This window comes from Mastomys coucha, unplaced genomic scaffold (assembly GCF_008632895.1).
Source record: "Mastomys coucha isolate ucsf_1 unplaced genomic scaffold, UCSF_Mcou_1 pScaffold22, whole genome shotgun sequence".
In the NCBI taxonomy this organism is placed as follows: domain Eukaryota; kingdom Metazoa; phylum Chordata; class Mammalia; order Rodentia; family Muridae; genus Mastomys; species Mastomys coucha.
Genome location: NW_022196905.1, coordinates 196,176,545 through 196,187,199, shown reverse-complemented (window position 1 = coordinate 196,187,199; position 10,655 = coordinate 196,176,545).

Genomic DNA, 10,655 nt, shown 5'->3' with positions numbered 1-10,655 from the left:
CTTTCTTTAGGTTAGGGAAGTTTTCTTTTATAATTTTGTTGAAGATATTTACTGGCCCATTACATTGGAAATCTTCACTCTCTTCTATCTTCTATACCTATTATCCTTAGGTTTGGTCTTCTCATTGCATCCTGGATTTCCTGGATGTTCTGGGTTAGGAGCTTTTTGCTTTTTGCATTTTCATTGACTGTTGTGTCAATGTTTTCTATGGTGTCTTCTGCCCCTGAGATTCTCTCTTCTATCTCTTGTATTCTGTTGGTTATGCTTGCATCTATGACTCCTGATTTCTTGCCTAGATTTTGTATAGACAGGGTTGTCTCTCTTTCTGATTTCTTTATTGTTTCTATTTCAATTTTTAGATTCTGGATGATTTTGCTCATTTCCTTCACCTGTTTGATTGTGTTTTCCTGTAGCTCTTTAAGGGATTTTTGTGTTTCTTCTTGAAGGGCTTCTAGCCGTTTACCTGTGTTCTCTTGTATTTCTTTGAGGGTGTTATTTATGTTTTTCTTAAAGTCCTGTACCATCGTCATGAGAAGTGATTTTAGATCTGAATCTTGCTTTTCCGGTGTAATGGTGTGTCCAGGACTTGCTATGGTGGGAGAATTGGGTTCTGATGATGGCAAGTGACCTTGGTTTGTGTTGTTTTTTTTCTTACGCTTGACCTCCCAACCCCCCGCCATTTTTTTATCTCTAGTGCTGCCCGCCCTTGCTAAATCTGACTGGAGCCTGTCTTTCCTGTGATCCTGGTTGTGTCAGAACTCCTCAGAGTCAAGCTGTCTCTGGGATCCTGGGATCCTGGGCTTGTTAGATCACCTGGGAGTGGGACTTCCTCTGTGTGTTGTGGGACTGGCTGCAGAGCTTGTGCCCAAGGTCTGCTCTGGAGACCAGCCCAGACAGACAGGAAGGAACTCGAGTCACTGGGCTGTCGAAGTTCCTGTGGGCCTGGTCCTGCTGGTCCCAGTTACTCCCAGTGTTGGGACAGATGTTGGTTCCTGTTCACCTCTGATCCTGGGTGTGTCAGAGCGCCTGGGAGTGGAGCTTCCTCTGTGTGTTGTGAGACTGGCTGCAGAGCTTTTGCCCAAGGTCTGCTCTGTACACCAGCCCAGACAGACGGGAAGGAACTTGAGTCACTGGGCTGGCGGAGTTCCTATAAAAATACATTTTTAACATTCCTTGGTGTCTACCATTCTTAGCTGAACAGTCATCTCTTATTTGCCTTTAGACTTTGTCACAATACATTGCTTCAAATACATATAAAAAACATTTCCAGCTAATAAATATGCAAATTATATTATTGTGTCAAACTTAGGAAATGACATATCTGGCTCTTGTATTTTTTTCATGATTTTTTTCTTTTTTCATTAGATATCTTCTTTATTTACATATCAGATGATATCTCCTTTCCCAGTTTCCCCTCCAAAAAGAAAATAAAAACAAAACAAAAAATGAAAAACAATGACAACAAACCCCTGTTCCCTCCCTTCGCCACCCGACCATCTCCTGCCCTAGCATTCTTCTACACTGGGGCATAGAATCTTCACTTGGCCAATGGCCTTTCCTCCCATTGATGACTGACTTGGCCATCCTCTACTATACATATGCTGCTGGAGTCATTGGTCCCACCACATGTACTCTTTGGTTGGTGATTTAGTCCCTGGGAGCTGTGAGGGTACTAGTTAGTTCATATTGTTGTTCATCGTAAGGACCTGCAAACCCTTCAGCTCCTTGGGTCCTTTCTCTAGCTTCTTCATTGGGGACCCTGTACTCAGTTCAATGGATGGCTGTGAGCTTCTACTTCTGTATTAGTCAGGTACTGTCAGAGCCTCTCAGGAGACAGCTGTATTAGACTGGATTGTCCTTCCTTCAGTCTCTGCTCCATAGTTAGTCTCTACAACTCATTCCATGGTTATTTTGTTCCCCCTTTTTAGAAGGAATGAAGTATCCACATTTTGGTCTTCCTTCTTCCTGAGTTACTTTTGGTTTCTGGATTGTACTTTGTGTATTCTGATCTTCTGGGCTAATATTCACTAATCAGAGAGTGCATACTATGTGTGTTCTTTTGTGATTGGGTTACCTCACTCAGGATGATATTCTCCACATCCATCCATTTCCCTAAGAATTTCATAAATTCATTGTTTTTAATAGCTGAGTAGTACTCCATTGTTAGATGTACCACAATTTCTGTATCCATTCCTCTGTTTAGGGACATCTGGGCTCTTTCTAGTTTCTGGCTATTATAAATAAGGCTGCAGTGAACATGGTAGAGCATGTGTCCTTATTACATGTTGGAGCATCTTCTGGGTATATTCCCAGGAGTGGTATAGCTGGGTCCTGTGGTAGAACTATGTCCAATTTCCAGAGGAGCCACCAAACTGAATTCCAGAGTGATTATACCAGCTTGCAATCCCACCAGCAATGAAGAAATGTTCTTCTTTTTCCACAACCTCTACAGCATCTGCTGTCACCTGAGTTTTTTATCCTAGCCATTCTGACTGGTATGAAGTGGAACCTCAGGGTTGTTTCAACTTGCATTTCCCTGATGACTAAGGATGGTGCTTCTCAGCCATTCAATATTCCTCAGTTGAGAATTCTTCGTTTAGCTCTGTCCCCCAGTTTTTAATAGTTATTTGTTTTTCTAGAGTCCAACTTCTTGAATTCTTTGTATATATTGGATATTAGCCCTCTATCAGATATAGGGTTGGTAAAGATCTTTTCCCAATTTCTTGGTTGCCATTTTGTCCTATTGATAGGACAAAACAAAAATGAAAAACAACGACAACAAAAAGTCTTTTGCCTTACAGAAGCTTTGTAACTTTATGAGGTCCCATTTGTCAATTCTTGATCTTAGAGCATAAGCTATTGGTGTTCTGTTCAGGAAAATTTCCCCTATGCCCATGTGCTCGAGGATCTTCCCCACTTTCTATTCTATTAGTTTCAGTGTATCTGGTTTTATATGGAGGTCCTTGATCCACTTGGACTTGAGCTTTGTACAAGGAGATAGGAATGGATCCATTTGTATTCTTCTACATGCTAACTGCCAGTTGAGTCAGCACCATTTGTTGAAAATGCTGTCTTTTTTCCACTGGACTGTTTTAGCTCCTTTGTCAAAGATCATGTGACCATAGGTGTGGGGGTTCATTTCTGAGTCTCCAATTCTATTCCATTGATCTACCTGCCTGTCACTGTACCAATACCATGCAGTTTTTATCATAATTGCTCTGTAGTACAGCTTAAGTTCCGGGATGGTGATTTCACCAGAGTTTCCTTTATTGTTGAGAATAGTTTTGGCTATCCTGGGTTTTTTGTTATTCCAGATGAATTTGAAAATTGCTCTTTCCATTTCTGTGAAGAATTGAGTTGCAATTTTGATAGGAATTGCACTGAATCTGTAGATTGCCTTCGGTAAGATGGCCACTGTAGATTGCCTTCGGTAAGATGGCCATTTTTCTATATTAATACTGCCAATCCACAACCATGGGAGATCTTTCCATCTTCTGAGATCTTCTTCAATTTTCTTCTTCAGAGACTTGAAGTTCTTCTCAAACAGATCTTTTACTTGCTTAGTTAGGGTCACACCAAGGTATTTTATATTATTTGTAACTATTGTGAAGGGTGTTTTTTTCCTAATTTCTTTCTACACCTGTTTATTCTTTGTGTAGGGGAAGGCCACTGATTTGCTTGAGTTAATTTTGTATCCAGCTACTTTGTTGAAGTTGTTTATCAGGTTTAGGAGTGCTCTGGTGGAAATTTTGGGTTCACTTAAATATACTATCATATCATCAATATGATGATTATATGATGATTAATATCATCAGCAAATAGTGATGATTTGACTTCTTCCTTTTCCTAGCTCTTGTTTTTCTAATACTAGTCATGAGGGTTTTTTTCAACATATGTACTATAACATCCATATTTTGAAATGAGGGAACAACTATAAACTTTATTTGCAGAGATTGAAGGGCAAATGTAAATTTTATTTATATGGAGAATGTATGTATAGAAGAGAAAAGTATTTCAATTATTATAAAGAAATGTCAGAAGCAAGAGCATAACAACGAACTAGCTTTTGTCTTAGAAATATCTGAAATCCAAAGTCTTAAAGTGAATAAGTTTTCTCAAAAATTGATATTTGTACCCAGCCTCGATTGATTTCTCATTTTTCCTCATCACATTACATTTTAACATATGTTAGTGTTTGTGTGTGTGTTTGTGTGTGTATGTTGGGGGATTGGGGAGAGTAAGGAGAGAGAGAGGGAGAGGAGTTCTTTGGAATGTTATTCCATGGGTTTTTTTCTTCTTCTCATCTTCAGGACTTGAGTGTTTAAGTCCAGTGACACAGAATTATTGAATAATTAACATTTTCATTAGTCACGCATTTCAATCTGAGCTACAATAAGGAAAGATAGTGGAGCTTTGAGACCCATCAGTGCTCCGAAATTATTTTGCAGAATGGAATCTGCCCAGCTCCTGCAGGGATGGCTGCCTTGGAAGGTTTTAGAACGTGAGAATAAAGAGCTGTTCAGGATGGTGACAATGCTTTTTTCAGCCTGTAACTATTGAACTTCTTTCTTCATGGTCCAGATCAACTCACAAATCACATGCATTGCTTTACGCCACTGTGGGACAAGGCTTCATCATGGGGAGGCCTGCTTCTCCTTCTTAAGTGCTATGATTATAGTATGAAAAACATACTCTTTGTTCAATTGAATCTGAATCAACAGTGATTACAAACATCTGTGTGCAGAGAATTGAATTCCAAAATGTATTCCTTATGCTTTTATGCTAGACTAAATTGTAAGTGCACATTTCTTTGAGAAATGTCCAACTTTCCTCCTAGTATCTGTACGTTAGAACCCATGCACCTGTCTTACTCCACCTCAATTTTAATATTCTTCCATTTGAAAGAATCTTATCCCCCTTGCCCAGCTTCAACACATGGGAGACTTATGAGCAAAGGAGATAGAGTGAGCAAAGCCAGAGTACAGAGTGAGTAGCATGTTGTTTGATAAGGAGTGGCTCTGACAGCGGCAAGACACTGACCTGTGATCTGGCTGGGGGTGCCTGACATATCTGGCTAGAGGGCTCAGTTTCATGCTTCTGGAAATAGCAGACAAGGTTTTGGGTTGAGAAACTACCCAATGAGAGAAGTATGACAAATCACCTCAGTAACAGTATTTGGGGGTTAATTGACTATGGTAAACACTGTAGTCTTGTGATTAATTACAAGAAAAATAAAAATACATTAATGAGTATACAGTGTTAAGAGAGCTTGACTTTGTACAGTGAATGTGCGTCAGAGAAAAAATATTAGAAAAGTAATTAAGAGTCTAGAAACATTACTTTTTCTGACTTGATGACCTCATAAACCTCAACTGTGTCATGATCACTCCCATAAAATCCTAGGTGTCTATTGTTAGTCCTATAAACTTACACTATTCCTTTACTGATTAAGATACAGGAAGAGGAAAAACGTAACCATATTTTCACGTAGCAGTTTGGCGACCATCAGATAAGGACAATGAAATTTGTTTAAGCAAACTCATACTCCAAACATCCTCGCTGATAGAAACCTTCCTGTCTCCATACTTCCCCATGGACAGAAACAGTGGAGCAGTCAGGATTTTATAACTCTTTCACCATGAAAAAAAATGATTTGTGTTGTATTAATCTAAATTTCGATGGCTACTATGACGCATTAGAGTTGTGCTGGCCAGACTGTCTAAAGAATTAGACACCTACATGGCCTTTATCATGGGGCTGCCTCACTGAAAGTAGCGTCACCCAATTCACAAGATATTCTACCAAGACAATTCAGATTGTAAAAACATTGGAGACAAGCAACATTAAAGTTGTTAAAAAGAAAGCAAAGTAGAATAACAATTCCAGAGCCAACCCTTTGGGATTAAAGAAAATAATAAAAGTATAATCATAAATGGCTTTTACTTTGTATAAGCTAACAAAGTCATTGTTCTGTGTTATAAAATAGCATGTTTTTAAAATGCTTTAAAAGTCATTTGACCTTACTCCTTGCTTATAGAGGAATTTTTAATACAAGAAGCTAGCCAGTGGTTCACTTTCACCAGCTGAATCACCTCAATAATTAGCGAGTTCCCTGCTTGGAAAATACATGCTTTTAAATTGGGTATTGTAATTCTGATGGTACCTCATGATGCATTCTTTTTACTTGCACTTGTTCATAAACCCTTCCTAGAGCACAACTATAGTTAGTCTCCCTTTCTATGGCAATTCCATAATGAGTGGCTAAAATGTTGACTTACAGTAATAGATATGGAAGCCAAACTGGGTAAATAATAGTGCAGTCATGATAACCTTAGAAATATGTCATATGAGAGACTTTTATGAGAGAGGAAATGTTAGGTGTACTTGAGTTTCAGAGAAGCTAGTAAAACCACTAAAATCATAAAAGAGAGGAGAGAAAGAGGGAGATACCTGGGAAGAAAACTGCACATTACATGTTGCAAGAAGTCATGGGTGCTAGATCAGTGGACAGAATGATCACCACACAACAGGATCACTTATGTCCTCAGAGATACACCTTGAACTTTCAATGGAGTTACATGTTGATGAATACATCCAAGTGAAAATAACAGAAGTTGAAGTGGACTGAGTATGCCTATCTATTGTGTAAAATCCAGTAGTGTAATATCCATGTCAGGGTAGTGCTTTCTTATACTTACTAGTGTGTGATGAAATAGGAGTTGTGATTCCTTGTTGCTTCATACTCATAAAAGAATGTAGTATTATCATGTACATTGACACACTCTGAAAAGTATTAAAATTCAAAGTTCAATGTATTGTTTTAGTTGGCTGTGCACTGTCAGGGTGCCCTGAAAGCTTCATGGCCAGCACAGGGGACCTTGTGAAGAATGAAAGTTGAGACAGTGCCCTCTTTTGTAGACACTGAGTCCTGGCCTCCAGGTATTGACATCATGGTTTATTCTTTTACATACTTAAACATAGTGGAACTTGTGACTTTACAGTAAGAATGAATTTTATTGGCTGACAAACAGAGCTCAGAGCTAGGACCTAAGAAGGATCTGTAAGAAAAAGGAGAGATGTAGGGGTGGAGGATGAAAAGTACATGGGGCTTCTTTCCTAGGGATGTGTCCCATTCAGTGCAGGCATAGGCCTGAACAATGTTTAGAATATTAGGGGGATTCATCTGGAGGTTGACTCTTAATGGATTGGTGAAGAATTACCAGGTTGATTGGCCACTTTTCAATCTGGCATGCCAGATGAATAGGTGGCATTCATTTCCTTCTGTTGAAGAAAATAGGCTAGTGGGGTTGAATGCTTATTCTTAGTTATGCCTGTTACAGTGTATAACTCTTTGGCCACCATAAAGCTAAAAACTGTTCATTGAAAGATGATAAGTCAAGAAATGTTTACAATTGTTCTCTGTTGATCCTATCTGTAGCATTTTCTTTACTTCTAATGGATTCATCTACTAAATGTCCTAGTCGTATCAGGAGCTGTACCTATGAAGTCTCACCAACATGACTGCCTATGTATGAGAAATATGACTTGAACATGGGAAATTCCATTAGACATATTTATATGCATAGGGAAAAGCACATGAGGCCTTTGACCCTAGACAAAGAACTATACGTAACTTAGGACACACATCACGACCATCACCACTACCAACAGCATCAATAATGAAAGGAAAAGAAGCCATGAATTTGAAAGAGCAAGAGGGATGAGGCAATACTTGGAAAATTTTGGAAGGAGGAAAGGAAAGAGGGAAATGGTTATCAGCCCCAACAAACAGACAAACAAAAACATAAATATTTAAAATAGAGCCCTAAAATTTACAGAGCTCATAAAACCCCTCCCCAAGGTTACAGACACAGTAAAAATAGCAGGGGCTGGGGACTCTGACCAGCCAAACTGCCTAGAGGAGATTCCTCTGAAGAGAAAGGCCTAGTAAATACTCCTCTACCTGTTGATGTGAGCAAGCCATGTACAGCGTGCCAGGGCCCCAGGTTTCATGAGTCATCTCCAAGCTTCAGTGGGTTTTTCAGTGACGCAGCTGCTTTTGAATCATGTCTGTGAGTAACTTCTCACCCTTATACCTGGAAACAACACCAACACACTCATTGGTTCACCAAGTCAGACACTTGTTCAATAGTGACTTCTGTCTGTGGTGAATTGATACGCATTTCATGTTTCCCCAGGAAATGTCTCATGCCAAACATGTGTACGTGTTTCTGGTTGGGATGGTCGGGAACTGTCCAAGGAGCTTCTTCAGAATGGTTGAATAGTTTAAATGTCCTAGTATAGGAAAATGCTGTCAAAGACTAGCAAATGGTGTAGAACAAATCTTTAGGAAGAGGAAATGGATGCAGCAACTTACATTGTTGTTTTATTTTAAGAGACTTTTGTAGCCATCCTATTCTCCAGTAGCTAGTACCACAATTCACCTTGCTCTCTGATTTTAGTAAATCTGCTGTTGTTACTAAGAATTGAAGAGGAACAGGTAAGATGGCAGCCTAGAAGCCATGTTGGAACTATCTACTGATTATAGTCGGAGAAATAAAGGAAACAAGAATATTCTATCACCCCAGCAGCTGCTTTTCCACTCCCTATGATGCAATCGCTCAACACTCCACCAAGTTTCTTCTGAAAATTTACTTCTACTTGTAACTGCACGATGGCAGTGCCAACCACAGCTGCAGCATCTAGTGAATGCTCCCAGTCAGCTGAGCTGTGGGCTAAAAGACCTCTTCTAAGAAATTTACAAAGCTGGACCAATGGGGGTTTATTTGAAAGGAGTGGAACCCCTTGTACAGCAAAAGAAATAAAAGTCAATTAAGTGATGAAGAAGCCTAAATAATGGGAGAAAATCTTTACCAGCTGTATATCTGACCAAGGATTAATATGAGGAAGGAAAAAAAAAAAGAACTAAAAAAAAAAAAAAAGTCAGAAAAAAGAAACCAACCCAAGAAAATAATAGGTTATAGTTCTAAATATTGTAAATAAATCCTTTTAAGTTTTGTTTTTCAGGTGTTTGCCACACCAAATAAAAGCTAATGCAACACTAGCCACATTGCAATGACTTCAACTAATATTATATTTAAGCTTAAAGATAGGAGAGGGAATTCAGATACTTTAGCACTTCCCTGAGAACCATTGCCTCATGTTTTCATTCCAAATGTAGATCTGCTATAGCAACGTGACTTTGCATGTAGGGATCCTGTTTCAAAACATCATACCGTGCCACCGTGCCACCTTTGCTTGTAGGTGCGGTCATTTGAGGAGCTTTTAAAGTTACCCTAGGATAGAATGAAGTGTGTGACCAAGCAGGCGTGCCTTGGTCATATCTGAATACTATATAAGACTTTGAACCATGGTGGTGCTATGAACAGTAAGTTATGTGAACCCTTGAACTATTAGTACCTTGAATGCTGCCTACAGTATACCTACATTGACTACTTTTGTTCAAAAAAGTTATCATTCTGTTTTGTTAAGGCCCTGAGCTGTAAGAATGCATTTCCTACAGTACAATAGTCTTACATTATTCTTGGCTTCAGTGGTCATTGCCATCAGTAGTCTAAATATATTAAAAGGAAAATTTCAGGAATAAGTAATTCATAACTTTTAAGCTAGGGTCAGTTTAGGTAGCATGAAAATGTATTGTGTCTTCTAATTTTTCTTTTTTGCTTGGGAAATGGATAACATTGTTCCACATGTCCACATTGTATATGTTAAAAACTCATTATCACTCAGCCATATTGGCTCTCAGAGAGGTAGTCATGGTATCTGAATGCTTTTATTCATGTAATACTTATTTAAAGTTTTTTTATTTGAGAAAAATTAGGGTGGTTGAAAATTTCAATTTTTTTCTCAAGTCCGCAATCTCTTTTCATGAGTATATATTTGTAGATTCTCTGTTCTGAAAAACCTAATTCCACTTATAAAGAAATCTATTTTAAATAGTTAAAATTACATATAATTTATATTAGTATAATGTCACAATATTTCAGCTTTATGTTGTATTTGATTTTAAGTATATTTATAATTAATTTGAATTTTTTAAATCAAAGTATAACTTACATTGGTATCTACAAGTACAAAATGTTTATCCATAAATAAGAAGTTTAATTTGTAACTTCATATTATAAGGAAAAAGATGTAATAAGATAAGGCACACTACACATATGTATAGTAGTTGCTGATTGGTCACTACTAGAATATGCATATGTGTTTATATCTATTTGTAATTCATTTCTACCACATCTTCACAGATACTTATTTCCTGGGGCATGTCAATACATTAGGTGAAGCTTCAGACTAATCATTAATAGTCAAATTACTCCTTAAGAATTAAGAAAATAGCTCTTCATGGAAGAATTAAAATAGTGCACAGTATTTTAGTATTTGGGAAGTACTCATCAATTTCAAATAGGTGAATCTAGCTCCACACCGAGAAGCCTGGGTTTTGGAGACACAGTGAATTATTTACACAACATTTCTTTGAGGAATTGACTGATTTGAAAATCTTATTTTTTTACATTTATTAGGGTTAACTATGGCTTGTAAATAGTACTACTCAAGGAGGTACAGCTAATGATTCTGTTCAAACATTGGAGTACAGGAGAGCAAAGCAGAACTATTTATCCCTCAGTGTTACA